Raw genomic sequence first — 27245 nt, 5'->3', positions numbered from 1 at the left:
AAAGAAAATTTTTTTTCAATAATTTTCACTTTTAGTACGTAAAAAAACTTTCTTAGACAATTTTTAATGACGTTAGTTTCAAACAAAACGAATTAGACAGTTTCGCAAAAAAAAATTATTTTTCACTGTATGAAATGTCTTAGAAAAATTTTTGAAAATTTTTTTGAAAAGAAAATTTTTTTCAATAATTTTCACTTTTAGTACGTAAAAAAACTTTCTTAGACAATTTTTAATGACGTTAGTTTCAAACAAAAAGAATTAGACAGTTTCGCAAAAAAAAATTATTTTTCACTGTATGAAATGTCTTAGAAAAATTTTTGAAAATTTTTTTGAAAAGAAAATTTTTTTCAATAATTTTCACTTTTAGTACGTAAAAAAACTTTCTTAGACAATTTTTAATGACGTTAGTTTCAAACAAAAAGAATTAGACAGTTTCGCAAAAAAAAATTATTTTTCACTGTATGAAATGTCTTAGAAAAATTTTTTTGAAAAGACAATTTTTTTTCAATAATTTTCACTTTTAGTACGTAAAAAAACTTTCTTAGACAATTTTTAATGACGTTAGTTTCAAACAAAAAGAATTAGACAGTTTCGCAAAAAAAAATTATTTTTCACTGTATGAAATGTCTTGGAAAAATTTTTTTGAAAAGAAAATTTTTTTTCAATAATTTTCACTTTTAGTACGTAAAAAAACTTTCTTTGACAATTTTTAATGACGTTAGTTTCAAACAAAACGAATTAGACAGTTTCGCAAAAAAAAATTATTTTTCACTGTATGAAATGTCTTAGAAAAACGTTTTTGAAAAGACAATTTTTTTTCAATAATTTTCACTTTTAGTACGTAAAAAAACTTTCTTAGACAATTTGTAATGACGTTAGTTTCAAACAAAAAGAATTAGACAGTTTCGCAAAAAAAAATGATTTTTCACTGTATGAAATGTCTTAGAAAAATTTTTGAAATTTTTTTTGAAAAGAAAATTTTTTTTAATAATTTTAACTTTTAGTACGTAAAAAAACTTTCTTAGACAAATTTTAATGACGTTAGTTTCAAACAAAAAGAATTGGATAGTTTCGCAAAAAAAAATTATTTTTCACTGTATGAAATGTCTTAGAAAAATTTTTTTGAAAAGACAATTTTTTTTTCAATAATTTTCACTTTTAGTACGTAAAAAAACTTTCTTAGACAATTTTTAATGACGTTAGTTTCAAACAAAAAGAATTAGACAGTTTCGCAAAAAAAAATTATTTTTCACTGTATGAAATGTCTTAGAAAAATTTTTTTGAAAAGACAATTTTTTTTCAATAATTTTCACTTTTAGTACGTAAAAAAACTTTCTTAGACAATTTTTAATGACGTTAGTTTCAAACAAAAAGAATTAGACAGTTTCGCAAAAAAAAATTATTTTTCACTGTATGAAATGTCTTGGAAAAATTTTTTTGAAAAGAAAATTTTTTTTCAATAATTTTCACTTTTAGTACGTAAAAAAACTTTCTTAGACAATTTTTAATGACGTTAGTTTCAAACAAAACGAATTAGACAGTTTCGCAAAAAAAATTATTTTTCACTGTATGAAATGTCTTAGAAAAACGTTTTTGAAAAGACAATTTTTTTTCAATAATTTTCACTTTTAGTACGTAAAAAAACTTTCTTAGACAATTTTTAATGACGTTAGTTTCAAACAAAACGAATTAGACAGTTTCGCAAAAAAAAATTATTTTTCACTGTATGAAATGTCTTAGAAAAATTTTTTTGAAAAGATAATTTTTTTTCAATAATTTTCACTTTTAGTACGTAAAAAAACTTTCTTAGACAATTTTTAATGACGTTAGTTTCAAACAAAACGAATTAGACAGTTTCGCAAAAAAAATTATTTTTCACTGTATGAAATGTCTTAGAAAAATTTTTGAAAATTTTTTTTGAAAAGACAATTTTTTTCAATAATTTTCACTTTTAGTACGTAAAAAAACTTTCTTAGACAATTTGTAATGACGTTAGTTTCAAACAAAAAGAATTAGACAGTTTCGCAAAAAAAATGATTTTTCACTGTATGAAATGTCTTAGAAAAATTTTTGAAGTTTTTTTTGAAAAGAAAATTTTTTTTAATAATTTTAACTTTTAGTACGTAAAAAAACTTTCTTAGACAAATTTTAATGACGTTAGTTTCAAACAAAAAGAATTGGATAGTTTCGCAAAAAAAAATTATTTTTCACTGTATGAAATGTCTTAGAAAAATTTTTTTGAAAAGACAATTTTTTTTCAATAATTTTCACTTTTAGTACGTAAAAAAACTTTCTTAGACAATTTTTAATGACGTTAGTTTCAAACAAAAAGAATTAGACAGTTTCGCAAAAAAAATTATTTTTCACTGTATGAAATGTCTTAGAATAATATTTTTGAAAAGACAATTTTTTTTCAATAATTTTCACTTTTAGTACGAAAAAAAACTTTCTTAGACCATTTTTAATGACGTTAGTTTCAAACAAAAAGAATTAGACAGTTTCGCAAAAAAAAATTATTTTTCACTGTATGAAATGTCTTGGAAAAATTTTTTTGAAAAGACAATTTTTTTTCAATAATTTTCACTTTTAGTACGTAAAAAAACTTTCTTAGACAATTTTTAATGACGTTAGTTTCAAACAAAACGAATTAGACAGTTTCGCAAAAAAAAATTATTTCTCACTGTATGAAATGTCTTAGAAAAATTTTTTTGAAAAGACAATTTTTTTTCAATAATTTTCACTTTTAGTACGTAAAAAAACTTTCTTAGACAATTTTTAATGACGTTAGTTTCAAAAAAAACGAATTAGACAGTTTCGCAAAAAAAAATTATTTTTCACTGTATGAAATGTTTTGGAAAAATTTTTTTGAAAAGAAAATTTTTTTTCAATAATTTTCACTTTTAGTACGTAAAAAAACTTTCTTAGACAATTTTTAATGACGTTAGTTTCAAACAAAACGAATTAGACAGTTTCGCAAAAAAAAATTATTTTTCACTGTATGAAATGTCTTAGAAAAATTTTTGAAAATTTTTTTGAAAAGAAAATTTTTTTCAATAATTTTCACTTTTAGTACGTAAAAAAACTTTCTTAGACAATTTTTAATGACGTTAGTTTCAAACAAAAAGAATTAGACAGTTTCGCAAAAAAAAATTATTTTTCACTGTATGAAATGTCTTAGAAAAATTTTTGAAAATTTTTTTGAAAAGAAAATTTTTTTCAATAATTTTCACTTTTAGTACGTAAAAAAACTTTCTTAGACAATTTTTAATGACGTTAGTTTCAAACAAAAAGAATTAGACAGTTTCGCAAAAAAAAATTATTTTTCACTGTATGAAATGTCTTAGAAAAATTTTTTTGAAAAGACAATTTTTTTTCAATAATTTTCACTTTTAGTACGTAAAAAAACTTTCTTAGACAATTTTTAATGACGTTAGTTTCAAACAAAAAGAATTAGACAGTTTCGCAAAAAAAAATTATTTTTCACTGTATGAAATGTCTTGGAAAAATTTTTTTGAAAAGAAAATTTTTTTTCAATAATTTTCACTTTTAGTACGTAAAAAAACTTTCTTAGACAATTTTTAATGACGTTAGTTTCAAACAAAACGAATTAGACAGTTTCGCAAAAAAAAATTATTTTTCACTGTATGAAATGTCTTAGAAAAACGTTTTTGAAAAGACAATTTTTTTTCAATAATTTTCACTTTTAGTACGTAAAAAAACTTTCTTAGACAATTTGTAATGACGTTAGTTTCAAACAAAAAGAATTAGACAGTTTCGCAAAAAAAAATTATTTTTCACTGTATGAAATGTCTTAGAAAAATTTTTGAAATTTTTTTTGAAAAGAAAATTTTTTTTAATAATTTTAACTTTTAGTACGTAAAAAAACTTTCTTAGACAAATTTTAATGACGTTAGTTTCAAACAAAAAGAATTGGATAGTTTCGCAAAAAAAAATTATTTTTCACTGTATGAAATGTCTTAGAAAAATTTTTTTGAAAAGACAATTTTTTTTTCAATAATTTTCACTTTTAGTACGTAAAAAAACTTTCTTAGACAATTTTTAATGACGTTAGTTTCAAACAAAAAGAATTAGACAGTTTCGCAAAGAAAATTATTTTTCACTGTATGAAATGTCTTAGAATAATATTTTTGAAAAGACAATTTTTTTTCAATAATTTTCACTTTTAGTACGTAAAAAAAACTTTCTTAGACCATTTTTAATGACGTTAGTTTCAAACAAAAAGAATTAGACAGTTTCGCAAAAAAAAATTATTTTTCACTGTATGAAATGTCTTGGAAAAATTTTTTTGAAAAGAAAATTTTTTTTCAATAATTTTCACTTTTAGTACGTAAAAAAACTTTCTTAGACAATTTTTAATGACGTTAGTTTCAAACAAAACGAATTAGACAGTTTCGCAAAAAAAAATTATTTTTCACTGTATGAAATGTCTTAGAAAAATTTTTTTGAAAAGACAATTTTTTTTCAATAATTTTCACTTTTAGTACGTAAAAAAACTTTCTTAGACAATTTTTAATGACGTTAGTTTCAAACAAAAAGAATTAGACAGTTTCGCAAAAAAAAATTATTTTTCACTGTATGAAATGTCTTAGAAAAATTTTTGAAAATTTTTTTGAAAAGACAATTTTTTTCAATAATTTTCACTTTTAGTACGTAAAAAAACTTTCTTAGACAATTTTTAATGACGTTAGTTTCAAACAAAAAGAATTAGACAGTTTCGCAAAAAAAAATTATTTTTCACTGTATGAAATGTCTTAGAAAAATTTTTTTGAAGACAATTTTTTTTCAATAATTTTCACTTTTAGTACGTAAAAAAACTTTCTTAGACAATTTTTAATGACGTTAGTTTCAAACAAAAAGAATTAGACAGTTTCGCAAAAAAAAATTATTTTTCACTGTATGAAATGTCTTAGAAAAATTTTTTTGACAAGACAATTTTTTTTCAATAATTTTCACTTTTAGTACTTAAAAAAACTTTCTTAAACAATTTTTAATGACGTTAGTTTCAAACAAAACGAATTAGACAGTTTCGCAAAAAAAAATTATTTTTCACTGTATGAAATGTCTTAGAAAAGTTTTTGAAAATTTTTTTCAATAATTTTCACTTTTAGTACGTAAAAAAACTTTCTTAGACAATTTTTAATGACGTTAGTTTCAAACAAAAAGAATTAGACAGTTTCGCAAAAAAAAATTATTTTTCACTGTATGAAATGTCTTAGAAAAATTTTTTTGAAAAGACAATTTTTTTTCAATAATTTTCACTTTTAGTACGTAAAAAAACTTTCTTAGACAATTTTTAATGACGTTAGTTTCAAACAAAAAGAATTAGACAGTTTCGCAAAAAAAAATTATTTTTCACTGTATGAAATGTCTTGGAAAAATTTTTTTGAAAAGAAAATTTTTTTTCAATAATTTTCACTTTTAGTACGTAAAAAAACTTTCTTAGACAATTTTTAATGACGTTAGTTTCAAACAAAACGAATTAGACAGTTTCGCAAAAAAAATTATTTTTCACTGTATGAAATGTCTTAGAAAAACGTTTTTGAAAAGACAATTTTTTTTCAATAATTTTCACTTTTAGTACGTAAAAAAACTTTCTTAGACAATTTGTAATGACGTTAGTTTCAAACAAAAAGAATTAGACAGTTTCGCAAAAAAAAATTATTTTTCACTGTATGAAATGTCTTAGAAAAATTTTTGAAATTTTTTTTGAAAAGAAAATTTTTTTTAATAATTTTAACTTTTAGTACGTAAAAAAACTTTCTTAGACAAATTTTAATGACGTTAGTTTCAAACAAAAAGAATTGGATAGTTTCGCAAAAAAAAATTATTTTTCACTGTATGAAATGTCTTAGAAAAATTTTTTTGAAAACACAATTTTTTTTCAATAATTTTCACTTTTAGTACGTAAAAAAACTTTCTTAGACAATTTTTAATGACGTTAGTTTCAAACAAAAAGAATTAGACAGTTTCGCAAAAAAAAATTATTTTTCACTGTATGAAATGTCTTAGAAGAATTTTTTGAAAAGAAAATTTTTTTTCAATAATTTTCACTTTTAGTACGTAAAAAAACTTTCTTAGACAATTTTTAATGACGTTAGTTTCAAACAAAAAGAATTGGAAAGTTTCGCAAAAAAAAATTATTTTTCACTGTATGAAATGTCTTAGAAAAACGTTTTTGAAAAGACAATTTTTTTTCAATAATTTTCACTTTTAGTACGTAAAAAAACTTTCTTAGACAATTTGTAATGACGTTAGTTTCAAACAAAAAGAATTAGACAGTTTCGCAAAAAAAAATTATTTTTCACTGTATGAAATGTCTTAGAAAAATTTTTGAAATTTTTTTTGAAAAGAAAATTTTTTTTAATAATTTTAACTTTTAGTACGTAAAAAAACTTTCTTAGACAAATTTTAATGACGTTAGTTTCAAACAAAAAGAATTGGATAGTTTCGCAAAAAAAAATTATTTTTCACTGTATGAAATGTCTTAGAAAAATTTTTTTGAAAAGACAATTTTTTTTTCAATAATTTTCACTTTTAGTACGTAAAAAAACTTTCTTAGACAATTTTTAATGACGTTAGTTTCAAACAAAAAGAATTAGACAGTTTCGCAAAAAAAATTATTTTTCACTGTATGAAATGTCTTAGAATAATATTTTTGAAAAGACAATTTTTTTTCAATAATTTTCACTTTTAGTACGTAAAAAAACTTTCTTAGACCATTTTTAATGACGTTAGTTTCAAACAAAAAGAATTAGACAGTTTCGCAAAAAAAAATTATTTTTCACTGTATGAAATGTCTTAGAAAAATTTTTTTGAAAAGACAATTTTTTTTCAATAATTTTCACTTTTAGTACGTAAAAAAACTTTCTTAGACAATTTTTAATGACGTTAGTTTCAAACAAAAAGAATTAGACAGTTTCGCAAAAAAAAATTATTTTTCACTGTATGAAATGTCTTGGAAAAATTTTTTTGAAAAGAAAATTTTTTTTCAATAATTTTCACTTTTAGTACGTAAAAAAACTTTCTTTGACAATTTTTAATGACGTTAGTTTCAAACAAAACGAATTAGACAGTTTCGCAAAAAAAAATTATTTTTCACTGTATGAAATGTCTTAGAAAAACGTTTTTGAAAAGACAATTTTTTTTCAATAATTTTCACTTTTAGTACGTAAAAAAACTTTCTTAGACAATTTGTAATGACGTTAGTTTCAAACAAAAAGAATTAGACAGTTTCGCAAAAAAAAATGATTTTTCACTGTATGAAATGTCTTAGAAAAATTTTTGAAATTTTTTTTGAAAAGAAAATTTTTTTTAATAATTTTAACTTTTAGTACGTAAAAAAACTTTCTTAGACAAATTTTAATGACGTTAGTTTCAAACAAAAAGAATTGGATAGTTTCGCAAAAAAAAATTATTTTTCACTGTATGAAATGTCTTAGAAAAATTTTTTTGAAAAGACAATTTTTTTTTCAATAATTTTCACTTTTAGTACGTAAAAAAACTTTCTTAGACAATTTTTAATGACGTTAGTTTCAAACAAAAAGAATTAGACAGTTTCGCAAAAAAAAATTATTTTTCACTGTATGAAATGTCTTAGAAAAATTTTTTTGAAAAGACAATTTTTTTTCAATAATTTTCACTTTTAGTACGTAAAAAAACTTTCTTAGACAATTTTTAATGACGTTAGTTTCAAACAAAAAGAATTAGACAGTTTCGCAAAAAAAAATTATTTTTCACTGTATGAAATGTCTTGGAAAAATTTTTTTGAAAAGAAAATTTTTTTTCAATAATTTTCACTTTTAGTACGTAAAAAAACTTTCTTAGACAATTTTTAATGACGTTAGTTTCAAACAAAACGAATTAGACAGTTTCGCAAAAAAAATTATTTTTCACTGTATGAAATGTCTTAGAAAAACGTTTTTGAAAAGACAATTTTTTTTCAATAATTTTCACTTTTAGTACGTAAAAAAACTTTCTTAGACAATTTTTAATGACGTTAGTTTCAAACAAAACGAATTAGACAGTTTCTCAAAAAAAAATTATTTTTCACTGTATGAAATGTCTTAGAAAAATTTTTTTGAAAAGATAATTTTTTTTCAATAATTTTCACTTTTAGTACGTAAAAAAACTTTCTTAGACAATTTTTAATGACGTTAGTTTCAAAAAAAACGAATTAGACAGTTTCGCAAAAAAAATTATTTTTCACTGTATGAAATGTCTTAGAAAAATTTTTGAAAATTTTTTTTGAAAAGACAATTTTTTTCAATAATTTTCACTTTTAGTACGTAAAAAAACTTTCTTAGACAATTTGTAATGACGTTAGTTTCAAACAAAAAGAATTAGACAGTTTCGCAAAAAAAATGATTTTTCACTGTATGAAATGTCTTAGAAAAATTTTTGAAGTTTTTTTTGAAAAGAAAATTTTTTTTAATAATTTTAACTTTTAGTACGTAAAAAAACTTTCTTAGACAAATTTTAATGACGTTAGTTTCAAACAAAAAGAATTGGATAGTTTCGCAAAAAAAAATTATTTTTCACTGTATGAAATGTCTTAGAAAAATTTTTTTGAAAAGACAATTTTTTTTCAATAATTTTCACTTTTAGTACGTAAAAAAACTTTCTTAGACAATTTTTAATGACGTTAGTTTCAAACAAAAAGAATTAGACAGTTTCGCAAAAAAAATTATTTTTCACTGTATGAAATGTCTTAGAATAATATTTTTGAAAAGACAATTTTTTTTCAATAATTTTCACTTTTAGTACGAAAAAAAACTTTCTTAGACCATTTTTAATGACGTTAGTTTCAAACAAAAAGAATTAGACAGTTTCGCAAAAAAAAATTATTTTTCACTGTATGAAATGTCTTGGAAAAATTTTTTTGAAAAGACAATTTTTTTTCAATAATTTTCACTTTTAGTACGTAAAAAAACTTTCTTAGACAATTTTTAATGACGTTAGTTTCAAACAAAACGAATTAGACAGTTTCGCAAAAAAAAATTATTTCTCACTGTATGAAATGTCTTAGAAAAATTTTTTTGAAAAGACAATTTTTTTTCAATAATTTTCACTTTTAGTACGTAAAAAAACTTTCTTAGACAATTTTTAATGACGTTAGTTTCAAAAAAAACGAATTAGACAGTTTCGCAAAAAAAAATTATTTTTCACTGTATGAAATGTTTTGGAAAAATTTTTTTGAAAAGAAAATTTTTTTTCAATAATTTTCACTTTTAGTACGTAAAAAAACTTTCTTAGACAATTTTTAATGACGTTAGTTTCAAACAAAACGAATTAGACAGTTTCGCAAAAAAAAATTATTTTTCACTGTATGAAATGTCTTAGAAAAATTTTTGAAAATTTTTTTGAAAAGAAAATTTTTTTCAATAATTTTCACTTTTAGTACGTAAAAAAACTTTCTTAGACAATTTTTAATGACGTTAGTTTCAAACAAAAAGAATTAGACAGTTTCGCAAAAAAAAATTATTTTTCACTGTATGAAATGTCTTAGAAAAATTTTTGAAAATTTTTTTGAAAAGAAAATTTTTTTCAATAATTTTCACTTTTAGTACGTAAAAAAACTTTCTTAGACAATTTTTAATAACGTTAGTTTCAAACAAAAAGAATTAGACAGTTTCGCAAAAAAAAATTATTTTTCACTGTATGAAATGTCTTAGAAAAATTTTTTTGAAAAGACAATTTTTTTTCAATAATTTTCACTTTTAGTACGTAAAAAGACTTTCTTAGACAATTTTTAATGACGTTAGTTTCAAACAAAAAGAATTAGACAGTTTCGCAAAAAAAAATTATTTTTCACTGTATGAAATGTCTTGGAAAAATTTTTTTGAAAAGAAAATTTTTTTTCAATAATTTTCACTTTTAGTACGTAAAAAAACTTTCTTAGACAATTTTTAATGACGTTAGTTTCAAACAAAACGAATTAGACAGTTTCGCAAAAAAAAATTATTTTTCACTGTATGAAATGTCTTAGAAAAACGTTTTTGAAAAGACAATTTTTTTTCAATAATTTTCACTTTTAGTACGTAAAAAAACTTTCTTAGACAATTTGTAATGACGTTAGTTTCAAACAAAAAGAATTAGACAGTTTCGCAAAAAAAAATTATTTTTCACTGTATGAAATGTCTTAGAAAAATTTTTGAAATTTTTTTTGAAAAGAAAATTTTTTTTAATAATTTTAACTTTTAGTACGTAAAAAAACTTTCTTAGACAAATTTTAATGACGTTAGTTTCAAACAAAAAGAATTGGATAGTTTCGCAAAAAAAATTATTTTTCACTGTATGAAATGTCTTAGAAAAATTTTTTTGAAAAGACAATTTTTTTTTCAATAATTTTCACTTTTAGTACGTAAAAAAACTTTCTTAGACAATTTTTAATGACGTTAGTTTCAAACAAAAAGAATTAGACAGTTTCGCAAAGAAAATTATTTTTCACTGTATGAAATGTCTTAGAATAATATTTTTGAAAAGACAATTTTTTTTCAATAATTTTCACTTTTAGTACGTAAAAAAAACTTTCTTAGACCATTTTTAATGACGTTAGTTTCAAACAAAAAGAATTAGACAGTTTCGCAAAAAAAAATTATTTTTCACTGTATGAAATGTCTTGGAAAAATTTTTTTGAAAAGAAAATTTTTTTTCAATAATTTTCACTTTTAGTACGTAAAAAAACTTTCTTAGACAATTTTTAATGACGTTAGTTTCAAACAAAACGAATTAGACAGTTTCGCAAAAAAAAATTATTTTTCACTGTATGAAATGTCTTAGAAAAATTTTTTTGAAAAGACAATTTTTTTTCAATAATTTTCACTTTTAGTACGTAAAAAAACTTTCTTAGACAATTTTTAATGACGTTAGTTTCAAACAAAAAGAATTAGACAGTTTCGCAAAAAAAAATTATTTTTCACTGTATGAAATGTCTTAGAAAAATTTTTTTGACAAGACAATTTTTTTTCAATAATTTTCACTTTTAGTACTTAAAAAAACTTTCTTAGACAATTTTTAATGACGTTAGTTTCAAACAAAACGAATTAGACAGTTTCGCAAAAAAAAATTATTTTTCACTGTATGAAATGTCTTAGAAAAATTTTTGAAAATTTTTTTGAAAAGAAAATTTTTTTCAATAATTTTCACTTTTAGTACGTAAAAAAACTTTCTTAGACAATTTTTAATGACGTTAATTTCAAACAAAAAGAATTGGATAGTTTCGCAAAAAAAATTATTTTTCACTGTATGAAATGTCTTAGAAAAATTTTTTTCAAAAGACATTTTTTTTTCAATAATTTTCACTTTTAGGACGTAAAAAAACTTTCTTAGACAATTTTTAAAGACGTTAGTTTCAAACAAAAAGATTTAGACAGTTTCGCAAAAAAAAATTATTTTTCACTGTATGAAATGTCTTAGAAAAATTTTTGAAAATTTTTTTGAAAAGACAATTTTTTTCAATAATTTTCACTTTTAGTACGTAAAAAAACTTTCTTAGACAATTTTTAATGACGTTAGTTTCAAACAAAAAGAATTAGACAGTTTCGCAAAAAAAAATTATTTTTCACTGTATGAAATGTCTTAGAAAAATTTTTGAAAATTTTTTTGAAAAGACAATTTTTTTCAATAATTTTCACTTTTAGTACGTAAAAAAACTTTCTTAGACAATTTTTAATGACGTTAGTTTCAAACAAAAAGAATTAGACAGTTTCGCAAAAAAAAATTATTTTTCACTGTATGAAATGTCTTAGAAAAATTTTTTTGAAGACAATTTTTTTTCAATAATTTTCACTTTTAGTACGTAAAAAAACTTTCTTAGACAATTTTTAATGACGTTAGTTTCAAACAAAAAGAATTAGACAGTTTCGCAAAAAAAAATTATTTTTCACTGTATGAAATGTCTTAGAAAAATTTTTTTGACAAGACAATTTTTTTTCAATAATTTTCACTTTTAGTACTTAAAAAAACTTTCTTAAACAATTTTTAATGACGTTAGTTTCAAACAAAACGAATTAGACAGTTTCGCAAAAAAAAATTATTTTTCACTGTATGAAATGTCTTAGAAAAGTTTTTGAAAATTTTTTTCAATAATTTTCACTTTTAGTACGTAAAAAAACTTTCTTAGACAATTTTTAATGACGTTAGTTTCAAACAAAAAGAATTAGACAGTTTCGCAAAAAAAAATTATTTTTCACTGTATGAAATGTCTTAGAAAAATTTTTTTGAAAAGACAATTTTTTTTCAATAATTTTCACTTTTAGTACGTAAAAAAACTTTCTTAGACAATTTTTAATGACGTTAGTTTCAAACAAAAAGAATTAGACAGTTTCGCAAAAAAAAATTATTTTTCACTGTATGAAATGTCTTGGAAAAATTTTTTTGAAAAGAAAATTTTTTTTCAATAATTTTCACTTTTAGTACGTAAAAAAACTTTCTTAGACAATTTTTAATGACGTTAGTTTCAAACAAAACGAATTAGACAGTTTCGCAAAAAAAATTATTTTTCACTGTATGAAATGTCTTAGAAAAACGTTTTTGAAAAGACAATTTTTTTTCAATAATTTTCACTTTTAGTACGTAAAAAAACTTTCTTAGACAATTTGTAATGACGTTAGTTTCAAACAAAAAGAATTAGACAGTTTCGCAAAAAAAAATTATTTTTCACTGTATGAAATGTCTTAAAAAAATTTTTGAAATTTTTTTTGAAAAGAAAATTTTTTTTAATAATTTTAACTTTTAGTACGTAAAAAAACTTTCTTAGACAAATTTTAATGACGTTAGTTTCAAACAAAAAGAATTGGATAGTTTCGCAAAAAAAATTATTTTTCACTGTATGAAATGTCTTAGAATAATATTTTTGAAAAGACAATTTTTTTCAATAATTTTCACTTTTAGTACGTAAAAAAACTTTCTTAGACCATTTTTAATGACGTTAGTTTCAAACAAAAAGAATTAGACAGTTTCGCAAAAAAAAATTATTTTTCACTGTATGAAATGTCTTGGAAAAATTTTTTTGAAAAGAAAATTTTTTTTCAATAATTTTCACTTTTAGTACGTAAAAAAACTTTCTTAGACAATTTTTAATGACGTTAGTTTCAAACAAAACGAATTAGACAGTTTCGCAAAAAAAAATTATTTTTCACTGTATGAAATGTCTTAGAAAAATTTTTTTGAAAAGACAATTTTTTTTCAATAATTTTCACTTTTAGTACTTAAAAAAACTTTCTTAGACAATTTTTAATGACGTTAGTTTCAAACAAAACGAATTAGACAGTTTCGCAAAAAAAAATTATTTTTCACTGTATGAAATGTCTTAGAAAAATTTTTGAAAATTTTTTTGAAAAGAAAATTTTTTTCAATAATTTTCACTTTTAGTACGTAAAAAAACTTTCTTAGACAATTTTTAATGACGTTAGTTTCAAACAAAAAGAATTAGACAGTTTCGCAAAAAAAATTATTTTTCACTGTATGAAATGTCTTAGAAAAATTTTTGAAATTTTTTTTGAAAAGAAAATTTTTTTTAATAATTTTAACTTTTAGTACGTAAAAAAACTTTCTTAGACAAATTTTAATGACGTTAGTTTCAAACAAAAAGAATTGGATAGTTTCGCAAAAAAAAATTATTTTTCACTGTATGAAATGTCTTAGAAAAATTTTTTTGAAAAGACAATTTTTTTTTCAATAATTTTCACTTTTAGTACGTAAAAAAACTTTCTTAGACAATTTTTAATGACGTTAGTTTCAAACAAAAAGAATTAGACAGTTTCGCAAAGAAAATTATTTTTCACTGTATGAAATGTCTTAGAATAATATTTTTGAAAAGACAATTTTTTTTCAATAATTTTCACTTTTAGTACGTAAAAAAACTTTCTTAGACAATTTTTAATGACGTTAGTTTCAAACAAAAAGAATTAGACAGTTTCGCAAAAAAAAATTATTTTTCACTGTATGAAATGTCTTAGAAAAATTTTTTTGAAAAGACAATTTTTTTTTCAATAATTTTCACTTTTAGTACGTAAAAAAACTTTCTTAGACAATTTTTAATGACGTTAGTTTCAAACAAAAAGAATTAGACAGTTTCGCAAAGAAAATTATTTTTCACTGTATGAAATGTCTTAGAATAATATTTTTGAAAAGACAATTTTTTTTCAATAATTTTCACTTTTAGTACGTAAAAAAACTTTCTTAGACAATTTGTAATGACGTTAGTTTCAAACAAAAAGAATTAGACAGTTTCGCAAAAAAAAATGATTTTTCACTGTATGAAATGTCTTAGAAAAATTTTTGAAATTTTTTTTGAAAAGAAAATTTTTTTTAATAATTTTAACTTTTAGTACGTAAAAAAACTTTCTTAGACAAATTTTAATGACGTTAGTTTCAAACAAAAAGAATTGGATAGTTTCGCAAAAAAAAATTATTTTTCACTGTATGAAATGTCTTAGAAAAATTTTTTTGAAAAGACAATTTTTTTTTCAATAATTTTCACTTTTAGTACGTAAAAAAACTTTCTTAGACAATTTTTAATGACGTTAGTTTCAAACAAAAAGAATTAGACAGTTTCGCAAAAAAAAATTATTTTTCACTGTATGAAATGTCTTAGAAAAATTTTTTTGAAAAGACAATTTTTTTTCAATAATTTTCACTTTTAGTACGTAAAAAAACTTTCTTAGACAATTTTTAATGACGTTAGTTTCAAATAAAAAGAATTAGACAGTTTCGCAAAAAAAAATTATTTTTCACTGTATGAAATGTCTTGGAAAAATTTTTTTGAAAAGAAAATTTTTTTTCAATAATTTTCACTTTTAGTACGTAAAAAAACTTTCTTAGACAATTTTTAATGACGTTAGTTTCAAACAAAACGAATTAGACAGTTTCGCAAAAAAAATTATTTTTCACTGTATGAAATGTCTTAGAAAAACGTTTTTGAAAAGACAATTTTTTTTCAATAATTTTCACTTTTAGTACGTAAAAAAACTTTCTTAGACAATTTTTAATGACGTTAGTTTCAAACAAAACGAATTAGACAGTTTCGCAAAAAAAAATTATTTTTCACTGTATGAAATGTCTTAGAAAAATTTTTTTGAAAAGATAATTTTTTTTCAATAATTTTCACTTTTAGTACGTAAAAAAACTTTCTTAGACAATTTTTAATGACGTTAGTTTCAAAAAAAACGAATTAGACAGTTTCGCAAAAAAAATTATTTTTCACTGTATGAAATGTCTTAGAAAAATTTTTGAAAATTTTTTTTGAAAAGACAATTTTTTTCAATAATTTTCACTTTTAGTACGTAAAAAAACTTTCTTAGACAATTTGTAATGACGTTAGTTTCAAACAAAAAGAATTAGACAGTTTCGCAAAAAAAATGATTTTTCACTGTATGAAATGTCTTAGAAAAATTTTTGAAGTTTTTTTTGAAAAGAAAATTTTTTTTAATAATTTTAACTTTTAGTACGTAAAAAAACTTTCTTAGACAAATTTTAATGACGTTAGTTTCAAACAAAAAGAATTGGATAGTTTCGCAAAAAAAAATTATTTTTCACTGTATGAAATGTCTTAGAAAAATTTTTTTGAAAAGACAATTTTTTTTCAATAATTTTCACTTTTAGTACGTAAAAAAACTTTCTTAGACAATTTTTAATGACGTTAGTTTCAAACAAAAAGAATTAGACAGTTTCGCAAAAAAAATTATTTTTCACTGTATGAAATGTCTTAGAATAATATTTTTGAAAAGACAATTTTTTTTCAATAATTTTCACTTTTAGTACGAAAAAAAACTTTCTTAGACCATTTTTAATGACGTTAGTTTCAAACAAAAAGAATTAGACAGTTTCGCAAAAAAAAATTATTTTTCACTGTATGAAATGTCTTGGAAAAATTTTTTTGAAAAGACAATTTTTTTTCAATAATTTTCACTTTTAGTACGTAAAAAAACTTTCTTAGACAATTTTTAATGACGTTAGTTTCAAACAAAACGAATTAGACAGTTTCGCAAAAAAAAATTATTTCTCACTGTATGAAATGTCTTAGAAAAATTTTTTTGAAAAGACAATTTTTTTTCAATAATTTTCACTTTTAGTACGTAAAAAAACTTTCTTAGACAATTTTTAATGACGTTAGTTTCAAAAAAAACGAATTAGACAGTTTCGCAAAAAAAAATTATTTTTCACTGTATGAAATGTTTTGGAAAAATTTTTTTGAAAAGAAAATTTTTTTTCAATAATTTTCACTTTTAGTACGTAAAAAAACTTTCTTAGACAATTTTTAATGACGTTAGTTTCAAACAAAACGAATTAGACAGTTTCGCAAAAAAAAATTATTTTTCACTGTATGAAATGTCTTAGAAAAATTTTTGAAAATTTTTTTGAAAAGAAAATTTTTTTCAATAATTTTCACTTTTAGTACGTAAAAAAACTTTCTTAGACAATTTTTAATGACGTTAGTTTCAAACAAAAAGAATTAGACAGTTTCGCAAAAAAAAATTATTTTTCACTGTATGAAATGTCTTAGAAAAATTTTTGAAAATTTTTTTGAAAAGAAAATTTTTTTCAATAATTTTCACTTTTAGTACGTAAAAAAACTTTCTTAGACAATTTTTAATGACGTTAGTTTCAAACAAAAAGAATTAGACAGTTTCGCAAAAAAAAATTATTTTTCACTGTATGAAATGTCTTAGAAAAATTTTTTTGAAAAGACAATTTTTTTTCAATAATTTTCACTTTTAGTACGTAAAAAAACTTTCTTAGACAATTTTTAATGACGTTAGTTTCAAACAAAAAGAATTAGACAGTTTCGCAAAAAAAAATTATTTTTCACTGTATGAAATGTCTTGGAAAAATTTTTTTGAAAAGAAAATTTTTTTTCAATAATTTTCACTTTTAGTACGTAAAAAAACTTTCTTAGACAATTTTTAATGACGTTAGTTTCAAACAAAACGAATTAGACAGTTTCGCAAAAAAAAATTATTTTTCACTGTATGAAATGTCTTAGAAAAACGTTTTTGAAAAGACAATTTTTTTTCAATAATTTTCACTTTTAGTACGTAAAAAAACTTTCTTAGACAATTTGTAATGACGTTAGTTTCAAACAAAAAGAATTAGACAGTTTCGCAAAAAAAAATTATTTTTCACTGTATGAAATGTCTTAGAAAAATTTTTTTGAAAAGACAATTTTTTTTTCAATAATTTTCACTTTTAGTACGTAAAAAAACTTTCTTAGACAATTTTTAATGACGTTAGTTTCAAACAAAAAGAATTAGACAGTTTCGCAAAGAAAATTATTTTTCACTGTATGAAATGTCTTAGAATAATATTTTTGAAAAGACAATTTTTTTTCAATAATTTTCACTTTTAGTACGTAAAAAAAACTTTCTTAGACCATTTTTAATGACGTTAGTTTCAAACAAAAAGAATTAGACAGTTTCGCAAAAAAAAATTATTTTTCACTGTATGAAATGTCTTGGAAAAATTTTTTTGAAAAGAAAATTTTTTTTCAATAATTTTCACTTTTAGTACGTAAAAAAACTTTCTTAGACAATTTTTAATGACGTTAGTTTCAAACAAAACGAATTAGACAGTTTCGCAAAAAAAAATTATTTTTCACTGTATGAAATGTCTTAGAAAAATTTTTTTGAAAAGACAATTTTTTTTCAATAATTTTCACTTTTAGTACGTAAAAAAACTTTCTTAGACAATTTTTAATGACGTTAGTTTCAAACAAAAAGAATTAGACAGTTTCGCAAAAAAAAATTATTTTTCACTGTATGAAATGTCTTAGAAAAATTTTTTTGACAAGACAATTTTTTTTCAATAATTTTCACTTTTAGTACTTAAAAAAACTTTCTTAGACAATTTTTAATGACGTTAGTTTCAAACAAAACGAATTAGACAGTTTCGCAAAAAAAATTATTTTTCACTGTATGAAATGTCTTAGAAAAACGTTTTTGAAAAGACAATTTTTTTTCAATAATTTTCACTTTTAGTACGTAAAAAAACTTTCTTAGACAATTTGTAATGACGTTAGTTTCAAACAAAAAGAATTAGACAGTTTCGCAAAAAAAAATTATTTTTCACTGTATGAAATGTCTTAAAAAAATTTTTGAAATTTTTTTTGAAAAGAAAATTTTTTTTAATAATTTTAACTTTTAGTACGTAAAAAAACTTTCTTAGACAAATTTTAATGACGTTAGTTTCAAACAAAAAGAATTGGATAGTTTCGCAAAAAAAAATTATTTTTCACTGTATGAAATGTCTTAGAAAAATTTTTTTGAAAACACAATTTTTTTTCAATAATTTTCACTTTTAGTACGTAAAAAAACTTTCTTAGACAATTTTTAATGACGTTAGTTTCAAACAAAAAGAATTAGACAGTTTCGCAAAAAAAAATTATTTTTCACTGTATGAAATGTCTTAGAAGAATTTTTTGAAAAGAAAATTTTTTTTCAATAATTTTCACTTTTAGTACGTAAAAAAACTTTCTTAGACAATTTTTAATGACGTTAGTTTCAAACAAAAAGAATTGGAAAGTTTCGCAAAAAAAAATTATTTTTCACTGTATGAAATGTCTTAGAAAAACGTTTTTGAAAAGACAATTTTTTTTCAATAATTTTCACTTTTAGTACGTAAAAAAACTTTCTTAGACAATTTGTAATGACGTTAGTTTCAAACAAAAAGAATTAGACAGTTTCGCAAAAAAAAATTATTTTTCACTGTATGAAATGTCTTAGAAAAATTTTTGAAATTTTTTTTGAAAAGAAAATTTTTTTTAATAATTTTAACTTTTAGTACGTAAAAAAACTTTCTTAGACAAATTTTAATGACGTTAGTTTCAAACAAAAAGAATTGGATAGTTTCGCAAAAAAAAATTATTTTTCACTGTATGAAATGTCTTAGAAAAATTTTTTTGAAAAGACAATTTTTTTTTCAATAATTTTCACTTTTAGTACGTAAAAAAACTTTCTTAGACAATTTTTAATGACGTTAGTTTCAAACAAAAAGAATTAGACAGTTTCGCAAAAAAAATTATTTTTCACTGTATGAAATGTCTTAGAATAATATTTTTGAAAAGACAATTTTTTTTCAATAATTTTCACTTTTAGTACGTAAAAAAACTTTCTTAGACCATTTTTAATGACGTTAGTTTCAAACAAAAAGAATTAGACAGTTTCGCAAAAAAAAATTATTTTTCACTGTATGAAATGTCTTGGAAAAATTTTTTTGAAAAGAAAATTTTTTTTCAATAATTTTCACTTTTAGTACGTAAAAAAACTTTCTTAGACAATTTTTAATGACGTTAGTTTCAAACAAAACGAATTAGACAGTTTCGCAAAAAAAAATTATTTTTCACTGTATGAAATGTCTTAGAAAAATTTTTTTGAAAAGACAATTTTTTTTCAATAATTTTCACCTTTAGTACTTAAAAAAACTTTCTTAGACAATTTTAATGACGTTAGTTTCAAACAAAACGAATTAGACAGTTTCGCAAAAAAAAATTATTTTTCACTGTATGAAATGTCTTAGAAAAATTTTTGAAAATTTTTTTGAAAAGAAAATTTTTTTCAATAATTTTCACTTTTAGTACGTAAAAAAACTTTCTTAGACAATTTTTAATGACGTTAGTTTCAAACAAAAAGAATTAGACAGTTTCGCAAAAAAAATTATTTTTCACTGTATGAAATGTCTTAGAAAAATTTTTGAAATTTTTTTTGAAAAGAAAATTTTTTTTAATAATTTTAACTTTTAGTACGTAAAAAAACTTTCTTAGACAAATTTTAATGACGTTAGTTTCAAACAAAAAGAATTGGATAGTTTCGCAAAAAAAAATTATTTTTCACTGTATGAAATGTCTTAGAAAAATTTTTTTGAAAAGACAATTTTTTTTTCAATAATTTTCACTTTTAGTACGTAAAAAAACTTTCTTAGACAATTTTTAATGACGTTAGTTTCAAACAAAAAGAATTAGACAGTTTCGCAAAGAAAATTATTTTTCACTGTATGAAATGTCTTAGAATAATATTTTTGAAAAGACAATTTTTTTTCAATAATTTTCACTTTTAGTACGTAAAAAAACTTTCTTAGACAATTTTTAATGACGTTAGTTTCAAACAAAAAGAATTAGACAGTTTCGCAAAAAAAAATTATTTTTCACTGTATGAAATGTCTTAGAAAAATTTTTTTGAAAAGACAATTTTTTTTTCAATAATTTTCACTTTTAGTACGTAAAAAAACTTTCTTAGACAATTTTTAATGACGTTAGTTTCAAACAAAAAGAATTAGACAGTTTCGCAAAGAAAATTATTTTTCACTGTATGAAATGTCTTAGAATAATATTTTTGAAAAGACAATTTTTTTTCAATAATTTTCACTTTTAGTACGTAAAAAAACTTTCTTAGACAATTTGTAATGACGTTAGTTTCAAACAAAAAGAATTAGACAGTTTCGCAAAAAAAAATGATTTTTCACTGTATGAAATGTCTTAGAAAAATTTTTGAAATTTTTTTTGAAAAGAAAATTTTTTTTAATAATTTTAACTTTTAGTACGTAAAAAAACTTTCTTAGACAAATTTTAATGACGTTAGTTTCAAACAAAAAGAATTGGATAGTTTCGCAAAAAAAAATTATTTTTCACTGTATGAAATGTCTTAGAAAAATTTTTTTGAAAAGACAATTTTTTTTTCAATAATTTTCACTTTTAGTACGTAAAAAAACTTTCTTAGACAATTTTTAATGACGTTAGTTTCAAACAAAAAGAATTAGACAGTTTCGCAAAAAAAAATTATTTTTCACTGTATGAAATGTCTTAGAAAAATTTTTTTGAAAAGACAATTTTTTTTCAATAATTTTCACTTTTAGTACGTAAAAAAACTTTCTTAGACAATTTTTAATGACGTTAGTTTCAAACAAAAAGAATTAGACAGTTTCGCAAAAAAAAATTATTTTTCACTGTATGAAATGTCTTGGAAAAATTTTTTTGAAAAGAAAATTTTTTTTCAATAATTTTCACTTTTAGTACGTAAAAAAACTTTCTTAGACAATTTTTAATGACGTTAGTTTCAAACAAAACGAATTAGACAGTTTCGCAAAAAAAATTATTTTTCACTGTATGAAATGTCTTAGAAAAACGTTTTTGAAAAGACAATTTTTTTTCAATAATTTTCACTTTTAGTACGTAAAAAAACTTTCTTAGACAATTTTTAATGACGTTAGTTTCAAACAAAACGAATTAGACAGTTTCGCAAAAAAAAATTATTTTTCACTGTATGAAATGTCTTAGAAAAATTTTTTTGAAAAGATAATTTTTTTTCAATAATTTTCACTTTTAGTACGTAAAAAAACTTTCTTAGACAATTTTTAATGACGTTAGTTTCAAACAAAAAGAATTAGACAGTTTCGCAAAAAAAAATTATTTTTCACTGTATGAAATGTCTTGGAAAAATTTTTTTGAAAAGAAAATTTTTTTTCAATAATTTTCACTTTTAGTACGTAAAAAAACTTTCTTAGACAATTTTTAATGACGTTAGTTTCAAACAAAACGAATTAGACAGTTTCGCAAAAAAAAATTATTTTTCACTGTATGAAATGTCTTAGAAAAACGTTTTTGAAAAGACAATTTTTTTTCAATAATTTTCACTTTTAGTACGTAAAAACACTTTCTTAGACAATTTGTAATGACGTTAGTTTCAAACAAAAAGAATTAGACAGTTTCGCAAAAAAAAATTATTTTTCACTGTATGAAATGTCTTAGAAAAATTTTTGAAATTTTTTTTGAAAAGAAAATTTTTTTTAATAATTTTAACTTTTAGTACGTAAAAAAACTTTCTTAGACAAATTTTAATGACGTTAGTTTCAAACAAAAAGAATTGGATAGTTTCGCAAAAAAAAATTATTTTTCACTGTATGAAATGTCTTAGAAAAATTTTTTTGAAAAGACAATTTTTTTTTCAATAATTTTCACTTTTAGTACGTAAAAAAACTTTCTTAGACAATTTTTAATGACGTTAGTTTCAAACAAAAAGAATTAGACAGTTTCGCAAAGAAAATTATTTTTCACTGTATGAAATGTCTTAGAATAATATTTTTGAAAAGACAATTTTTTTTCAATAATTTTCACTTTTAGTACGTAAAAAAACTTTCTTAGACCATTTTTAATGACGTTAGTTTCAAACAAAAAGAATTAGACAGTTTCGCAAAAAAAAATTATTTTTCACTGTATGAAATGTCTTGGAAAAATTTTTTTGAAAAGAAAATTTTTTTTCAATAATTTTCACTTTTAGTACGTAAAAAAACTTTCTTAGACAATTTTTAATGACGTTAGTTTCAAACAAAAAGAATTAGACAGTTTCGCAAAAAAAAATTATTTTTCACTGTATGAAATGTCTTAGAAAAATTTTTTTGAAAAGACAATTTTTTTTCAATAATTTTCACTTTTAGTACGTAAAAAAACTTTCTTAGACAATTTTTAATGACGTTAGTTTCAAACAAAAAGAATTAGACAGTTTCGCAAAAAAAAATTATTTTTCACTGTATGAAATGTCTTGGAAAAATTTTTTTGAAAAGAAAATTTTTTTTCAATAATTTTCACTTTTAGTACGTAAAAAAACTTTCTTAGACAATTTTTAATGACGTTAGTTTCAAACAAAACGAATTAGACAGTTTCGCAAAAAAAAATTATTTTTCACTGTATGAAATGTCTTAGAAAAACGTTTTTGAAAAGACAATTTTTTTTCAATAATTTTCACTTTTAGTACGTAAAAAAACTTTCTTAGACAATTTGTAATGACGTTAGTTTCAAACAAAAAGAATTAGACAGTTTCGCAAAAAAAAATTATTTTTCACTGTATGAAATGTCTTAGAAGAATTTTTGAAAATTTTTTTTGAAAAGAAAATTTTTTTTAATAATTTTAACTTTTAGTACGTAAAAAAACTTTCTTAGACAAATTTTAATGACGTTAGTTTCAAACAAAAAGAATTGGATAGTTTCGCAAAAAAAAATTATTTTTCACTGTATGAAATGTCTTAGAAAAATTTTTTTGAAAAGACAATTTTTTTTTCAATAATTTTCACTTTTAGTACGTAAAAAAACTTTCTTAGACAATTTTTAATGACGTTAGTTTCAAACAAAAAGAATTAGACAGTTTCGCAAAGAAAATTATTTTTCACTGTATGAAATGTCTTAGAATAATATTTTTGAAAAGACAATTTTTTTTCAATAATTTTCACTTTTAGTACGTAAAAAAACTTTCTTAGACCATTTTTAATGACGTTAGTTTCAAACAAAAAGAATTAGACAGTTTCGCAAAAAAAAATTATTTTTCACTGTATGAAATGTCTTGGAAAAATTTTTTTGAAAAGAAAATTTTTTTTCAATAATTTTCACTTTTAGTACGTAAAAAAACTTTCTTAGACAATTTTTAATGACGTTAGTTTCAAACAAAAAGAATTAGACAGTTTCGCAAAAAAAAATTATTTTTCACTGTATGAAATGTCTTAGAAAAATTTTTGAAAATTTTTTTGAAAAGAAAATTTTTTTCAATAATTTTCACTTTTAGTACGTAAAAAAACTTTCTTAGACAATTTTTAATGACGTTAGTTTCAAACAAAAAGAATTAGACAGTTTCGCAAAAAAAAATTATTTTTCACTGTATGAAATGTCTTAGAAAAATTTTTTTGAAAAGACAATTTTTTTTCAATAATTTTCACTTTTAGTACGTAAAAAAACTTTCTTAGACAATGTTTAATGACGTTAGTTTCAAACAAAAAGAATTAGACAGTTTCGCAAAAAAAAATTATTTTTCACTGTATGAAATGTCTTGGAAAAATTTTTTTGAAAAGAAAATTTTTTTTCAATAATTTTCACTTTTAGTACGTAAAAAAACTTTCTTAGACAATTTTTAATGACGTTAGTTTCAAACAAAACGAATTAGACAGTTTCGCAAAAAAAAATTATTTTTCACTGTATGAAATGTCTTAGAAAAACGTTTTTGAAAAGACAATTTTTTTTCAATAATTTTCACTTTTAGTACGTAAAAAAACTTTCTTAGACAATTTGTAATGACGTTAGTTTCAAACAAAAAGAATTAGACAGTTTCGCAAAAAAAAATTATTTTTCACTGTATGAAATGTCTTAGAAAAATTTTTGAAATTTTTTTTGAAAAGAAAATTTTTTTTAATAATTTTAACTTTTAGTACGTAAAAAAACTTTCTTAGACAAATTTTAATGACGTTAGTTTCAAACAAAAAGAATTGGATAGTTTCGCAAAAAAAAATTATTTTTCACTGTATGAAATGTCTTAGAAAAATTTTTTTGAAAAGACAATTTTTTTTTCAATAATTTTCACTTTTAGTACGTAAAAAAACTTTCTTAGACAATTTTTAATGACGTTAGTTTCAAACAAAACGAATTAGACAGTTTCGCAAAAAAAAATTATTTTTCACTGTATGAAATGTCTTGGAAAAATTTTTTTGAAAAGAAAATTTTTTTTCAATAATTTTCACTTTTAGTACGTAAAAAAACTTTCTTAGACAATTTTTAATGACGTTAGTTTCAAACAAAAAGAATTAGACAGTTTCGCAAAAAAAAATTATTTTTCACTGTATGAAATGTCTTAGAAAAATTTTTGAAAATTTTTTTGAAAAGAAAATTTTTTTCAATAATTTTCACTTTTAGTACGTAAAAAAACTTTCTTAGACAATTTTTAATGACGTTAGTTTCAAACAAAAAGAATTAGACAGTTTCGCAAAAAAAAATTATTTTTCACTGTATGAAATGTCTTAGAAAAATTTTTTTGAAAAGACAATTTTTTTTCAATAATTTTCACTTTTAGTACGTAAAAAAACTTTCTTAGACAATTTTTAATGACGTTAGTTTCAAACAAAAAGAATTAGACAGTTTCGCAAAAAAAAATTATTTTTCACTGTATGAAATGTCTTGGAAAAATTTTTTTGAAAAGAAAATTTTTTTTCAATAATTTTCACTTTTAGTACGTAAAAAAACTTTCTTAGACAATTTTTAATGACGTTAGTTTCAAACAAAACGAATTAGACAGTTTCGCAAAAAAAAATTATTTTTCACTGTATGAAATGTCTTAGAAAAACGTTTTTGAAAAGACAATTTTTTTTCAATAATTTTCACTTTTAGTACGTAAAAAAACTTTCTTAGACAATTTGTAATGACGTTAGTTTCAAACAAAAAGAATTAGACAGTTTCGCAAAAAAAAATTATTTTTCACTGTATGAAATGTCTTAGAAAAATTTTTGAAATTTTTTTTGAAAAGAAAATTTTTTTTAATAATTTTAACTTTTAGTACGTAAAAAAACTTTCTTAGACAAATTTTAATGACGTTAGTTTCAAACAAAAAGAATTGGATAGTTTCGCAAAAAAAAATTATTTTTCACTGTATGAAATGTCTTAGAAAAATTTTTTTGAAAAGACAATTTTTTTTTCAATAATTTTCACTTTTAGTACGTAAAAAAACTTTCTTAGACAATTTTTAATGACGTTAGTTTCAAACAAAAAGAATTAGACAGTTTCGCAAAGAAAATTATTTTTCACTGTATGAAATGTCTTAGAATAATATTTTTGAAAAGACAATTTTTTTTCAATAATTTTCACTTTTAGTACGTAAAAAAACTTTCTTAGACCATTTTTAATGACGTTAGTTTCAAACAAAAAGAATTAGACAGTTTCGCAAAAAAAAATTATTTTTCACTGTATGAAATGTCTTGGAAAAATTTTTTTGAAAAGAAAATTTTTTTTCAATAATTTTCACTTTTAGTACGTAAAAAAACTTTCTTAGACAATTTTTAATGACGTTAGTTTCAAACAAAAAGAATTAGACAGTTTCGCAAAAAAAAATTATTTTTCACTGTATGAAATGTCTTAGAAAAATTTTTGAAAATTTTTTTGAAAAGAAAATTTTTTTCAATAATTTTCACTTTTAGTACGTAAAAAAACTTTCTTAGACAATTTTTATGACGTTAGTTTCAAACAAAAAGAATTAGACAGTTTCGCAAAAAAAAATTATTTTTCACTGTATGAAATGTCTTAGAAAAATTTTTTTGAAAAGACAATTTTTTTTCAATAATTTTCACTTTTAGTACGTAAAAAAACTTTCTTAGACAATTTTTAATGACGTTAGTTTCAAACAAAAAGAATTAGACAGTTTCGCAAAAAAAAATTATTTTTCACTGTATGAAATGTCTTAGAAAAACGTTTTTGAAAAGACAATTTTTTTTCAATAATTTTCACTTTTAGTACGTAAAAAAACTTTCTTAGACAATTTGTAATGACGTTAGTTTCAAACAAAAAGAATTAGACAGTTTCGCAAAAAAAAATTATTTTTCACTGTATGAAATGTCTTAGAAAAATTTTTGAAATTTTTTTTGAAAAGAAAATTTTTTTTAATAATTTTAACTTTTAGTACGTAAAAAAACTTTCTTAGACAAATTTTAATGACGTTAGTTTCAAACAAAAAGAATTGGATAGTTTCGCAAAAAAAAATTATTTTTCACTGTATGAAATGTCTTAGAAAAATTTTTTTGAAAAGACAATTTTTTTTTCAATAATTTTCACTTTTAGTACGTAAAAAAACTTTCTTAGACAATTTTTAATGACGTTAGTTTCAAACAAAACGAATTAGACAGTTTCGCAAAAAAAATTATTTTTCACTGTATGAAATGTCTTAGAAAAACGTTTTTGAAAAGACAATTTTTTTTCAATAATTTTCACTTTTAGTACGTAAAAAAACTTTCTTAGACAATTTGTAATGACGTTAGTTTCAAACAAAAAGAATTAGACAGTTTCGCAAAAAAAAATTATTTTTCACTGTATGAAATGTCTTAGAAAAATTTTTGAAATTTTTTTTGAAAAGAAAATTTTTTTTAATAATTTTAACTTTTAGTACGTAAAAAAACTTTCTTAGACAAATTTTAATGACGTTAGTTTCAAACAAAAAGAATTGGATAGTTTCGCAAAAAAAAATTATTTTTCACTGTATGAAATGTCTTAGAAAAACTTTTTTGAAAACACAATTTTTTTTCAATAATTTTCACTTTTAGTACGTAAAAAAACTTTCTTAGACAATTTTTAATGACGTTAGTTTCAAACAAAAAGAATTAGACAGTTTCGCAAAAAAAAATTATTTTTCACTGTATGAAATGTCTTGGAAAAATTTTTTTGAAAAGAAAATTTTTTTTCAATAATTTTCACTTTTAGTACGTAAAAAAACTTTCTT

Source organism: Aplidium turbinatum, chromosome 8, assembly GCF_918807975.1.
Source record: "Aplidium turbinatum chromosome 8, kaAplTurb1.1, whole genome shotgun sequence".
NCBI classification, from domain to species: domain Eukaryota; kingdom Metazoa; phylum Chordata; class Ascidiacea; order Aplousobranchia; family Polyclinidae; genus Aplidium; species Aplidium turbinatum.
This window is presented reverse-complemented; position numbering follows the sequence as displayed.